Consider the following 5,139-nt stretch of genomic DNA (forward strand, 5'->3'; position numbering starts at 1 on the left):
CCCCCCCCCACACACACACACACACATAAAAGTTTTTATGTTTAAGCAGAGATAGAACTCAAAATTAACCTTATTTTTAATCTTATTTTTTCTTAATGGAAGGATTCCTCAATTAAGTGAAAATAACTATAGTTGAAATCTTTTTTTCTCCTAGATGTAACATCTTATATAGTATCAATTATTAAATAAAACATTAGACAATTGATAACAAAAGAAAAATAGACTTCTATATAAAACAACTAAGGAAGAGTATAAGTTACTCCCTGGTTTCTTCTTCATCCATTAGAGACATACCCTCACCTATCTCAACATCTACTCACACCGTAAAGTGATCATAAAAAAACCACAACGAAACACAACAAAGTAAAGAGTAAACTAATGTATAAAAGATTTGATCTAAAATAATCATAATATACCGCTTTATCAACTAAACATGTATAACTTATCAAAAATCACTTATTCACACAAACAATTGACACTAGACTCAATTATCCGAATACATGCCTTTGACATAGGGCTTCAATATAGGCATGTACTTGTAATGGTATCCATGCTCTCTAAAGTCATAAACAAAGGGGTTATCACCCTACCACTTAATGGTTAGTACCCTTCAATCCTAAGACTAACAGTCTAGTGACTACGACCTCTTGTGACTCTCACCACATAACTCATTATATTATACTTGAGTTTGAATAATTATTAGAGTTCTAGATACCTCCTTTCTGACCCCCCCCCCCATATGTTAAGACATACACTAACAAAATCAAAATCATTCCTCCTTGGATTGGTTCCAACCATTCACAAATGAACATCACAACATATTAACATTCACAAAATCCAACATATAAAAACAACATAAACAAGAAAAACCCATGTTAAAAGTAGTATTAGACTCTATTAATCTCACTCAGTGAGAATATTTATTTGCTCAGCGAGCAGTACTTAAAAGTACTATTGCCTAATGATCATATAACTTGTCCAACGAGATCATCACTAGATCTCACAAGCTTAAGATATCTCAAATATCGCCCAACGAAACTTGTCTGGTTTAGCCACCATCAAGTCAGTGAGTTCTCTGACTTTGGTCGTGCCTAGCAAGATTATTCTCGCCCAACAATCACCAAATCAATAGATTTTTGAATTTAAGCTCACCCAACGAATATATCCTCGCTTAACAATGGTTAAGTTAGTGAGTCCTCTGACTTTGGTCTCACCTAATGAGTGCACTCTTGCCCAACAACAACCAAGTCAGTAGCTCTCTGACTTTGACCTCACCCAACGAGTGTTCATAAATTTGCAGAACAATATTATGTATATTTATGCCACATAAGCCTCTACAATTCAATCTAACACTAACCACAAATTCCAAAACAACCAACCATCAAATTATAAACAATTTTATGATTTAATTCACTTCAAATGCAATCTCAATCATACAACATTTCAATCATAATCACTAAAGACGATTCAAAACCTCTAACTCAACTCATCAGGTCATGTTTCATCAAACAATTCAATAACACAAACCAACTAACATACAAGTTACAATAAACAATTATAATTTGTTTATCAATTAAAGTCAATGTAGTTAGCTTTCCTTACCTGATAGACACGTCGAATGCTCGAGAAAACCAAAAAGCAAATCCAAACACATAGGAAATCCTATCTCCTCTTATAAATAACACAAACACAACCAATGCACACCATTAATTAGTAGAGACTAATAGAGAAGACTCAAACACCATATGTGAGCCAAAAAGTGCCACATGACAAGAAAGGATGAATAGACCCAGAAAAGGGATAAAAAAAATCAACTTACTTTATTTGAAAAATTAATTGGACAAAAATGAAGAACTCACTGCGAGGATCATTCAAACAGTCTCTGATTTTCAAATAGATGCACAAATTTTGAGAAAACCTAGAGACAAGGAAGATAGTTCTATAGGAAAGGATTTTTAGAGAGATTATGTGTTTTATAAAATTTTCATTTGTACTTTAAACTTTTAATATTAAAATAATGAAGTCTCACTATTCAAAACATATTATCATTTCTAAAACATGATTTTCTAGACCCATACACCAAATTTTCACTCAAGCAAGGAATTTTTCACTGAAGGGCTTGAACTTTCACTCCAATTAAATTTGTTTTTCTCTTATTGTGTCTTTATTGAATTTTGTGTGAGTGTTTATTATAAATGTAAAGTAAATGTTAGATTGTATATTTATTTCATTTATGATTTTGTTTGCATTATGTATGTTATATGAAAATGGTTGTTTGAGACTATTGATCGTAATTGCATGAAGTATTACCACATATTTGGGATGATAAGTGAATTATTGTTTGTTTTATTAAGTATTGACATCTTTAACAAAGATAACCATGTTTCAGTAATGACTTAAGTAAAATAGTCTAAGATATTGGGTGATGAGAAGTTGAGGAGAAAGTTCTTACACATCATGACATGTGTAAATGTGTATATTTCAGTTGTAATGAGCTTATTTTGATTTATTACTCTTGTATTTTCTTGTAAATCTAAATATTGGTTTAAATTAGCTTTCTGATGGAACATGGTGGAACATATTTAATACAAGTTTTTGAGAAGGTGATAGTTGATATTTTGTTTATTGAATTTCTTTGATGTATATATCTATGTGTGTTGTCTTTATAAATTTTTTATATTGGTGTTTTTATCTAATTGAATTGTTTTTTATTTTTCAATAACAATGTTCTTTTTTATATAAATTTTCTAAGTTAAATTTTTTTATTTCAATAGCTTAACATATGTTTGTTTTATGTCGTGATATGCGATAATTATACCATATACATAAATAGATAGGTACATGTATAGAAGTTTGAGATTGGAGTTTGTTTATAATTTGTTTAATTAAACATTTATATTTATACACATATTATAATATATATATATATATATATATATATATATATATATATATATATATATATATATTACATATTATCTTTATTATAAAATTACAGTAATCATAAGAATTTCAACAACATTTTTCATTGTATATTTAGAAAATTGGTCGTATAAATTCTCATAGAACTCGTTAGGTGGAAGCGATATATTCAGTTCAAATTATCAACAAAATTTGTCTTTGCATGAAATTTATGCAGAGGTTATAATATATCAAAGTCTATTTGCTTGTTTTACTTTTAAAACTCTCTTGTCTTACTTAACTCACTATTGAAAAAATCACTTTTTATAACAGGTAAAAAGGATCTATTATGAAGTAACCTGTCATCATAGTTCTAGACGTCATAATAGGTCTATGCATTTTATGAAGGAGAGAAAAATCCATCATGATAAGTCCAGTATATTATGACAAATTTTGTGTCATGTTCAGTTTAATTAAAATAGAAGATGAAGATTTTAAATTGATAATAACCATTGCGACAATAAAATGTAATTCTTTTTTTTATTGTTGTTTTCAAGAAATTTCCATCTTATAAAATAAAAATTAGTCTCATATAGACGTAAATAATTCATAAAAATCAAAATTAATATAACACAACCATATCTCTAACAATATAAACAAATGAATTATAATATAAAATTGTAATTGGGAAAAAAAATTCTCCAACTTACAAAATAAGATTTCAATTGTTTCTTTTAAATTGATCCAATAACTTCTTGTTAAATAACATTCACATACATATAATGTTAAAGAAAAACATGTACTAATGCAGTAAAGCACAATAACGTTAATTGTTTTATTATTGAATTTTGGTTCTATGACAAAACATATCCAGAGGAAGTTAAAAATGAGAGGTTTAAGTTTTGATTCCTAACCAAAACTTATACTTTAAAAATATGTTTTGGTTGGTAAGAATAAAACTATTAAAAAAGTTAAAGAAATAGGTTTTAGTCAAATTTAACTTAGAACAAGAGCGAGATTGAGAGTTAAAGTGAGAGTGAAAGTGAAAGCAAGAGTTAGAACAAAAACAAGAGAGACCAAGACCAATCGCTTAAACACAAACCAACAACCAAGACAACAATAATGTTGTGACGTCGCAAACGTAAAAGACCAAGACTAACACGAACCTATAATGTTGAACACGAAAAGATGACAATGGTCACAAAAATGCAACGACAACACCAAAGCGAGAAGAAAATGGTTAGGAGAAGGAAGATAAGAACAAGAACGAAATTAAGATATAAACGAGAAATGAGAATGAAGATAAATGATAATGAAGATAAAAACAAACCTCAATAAAGGCATAATCAAGGAAAACACGAAATTGCAACGACGAAGGAGAAAAATGCAGTGGCGTTATACAACAAGACCTTTCACAAGTTGGAAAAGTTCACAAATTTATCTTATGCAATCATGGTATAGACTTCGATTTAACCTAAACCAAATCCTATACTTTGACATGTAGGTAAAGCCTTTTAAAAATGCAGTGATATTTTTGAAAATATTTGTACAACTATAATCACAGTCTATAGTTGTACAAATATTTTCAAAAATTTCATTGCATCATTATAAGTTTCGATTCTTTGAATAATTGAAGCCTATTTATACGTTTAAGGTATAGGCTTTTGTTATCCTTAAACTACTACCTATAGTTGTCCAAATATTTTAAAACATGTCACTATGTCATTATAAGTTTTGTTTTTCTTAAAGATGGAGTATATTAACGGCGTCAACTCCTATACTTGTATTGATTTTGTTCGTCCCTTTTTTCTTTATTCTTCTTTCTATCTCTCTTAAATCTCTTCTATCTTTTTTGAGTTTTCTTCCTCCATATCTCATTTTTTTTTTTCATAATTTGGTTATACCTTATCATAATTGTGGAGTTAAGAATTAAGTTCAAATAGATTAAGTCCTCGTTTACTTTAAAAGTATATTGTGGTTCTCGTTTACCCTAAGATAGATGATCTAAATATGAAAGTGATGTGGTCAATATATCTTGTGTGATGTTTAAACTTGTTTTTAGTATTTGAATTTGAGAAGAGAATTTTGTATATTTTGAATGAAATAGGTTACATGTGATTATTTTGTATTAGATTACCACACACACACACATTCACACTCACACTCACACAAACACACACACCCGCACACACACACTCACACACCCACACACACACTCACACCCACACACACACACAC

Source organism: Vigna radiata, chromosome 1 (genome assembly GCF_000741045.1).
Source record: "Vigna radiata var. radiata cultivar VC1973A chromosome 1, Vradiata_ver6, whole genome shotgun sequence".
Lineage (NCBI taxonomy): Eukaryota > Viridiplantae > Streptophyta > Magnoliopsida > Fabales > Fabaceae > Vigna > Vigna radiata.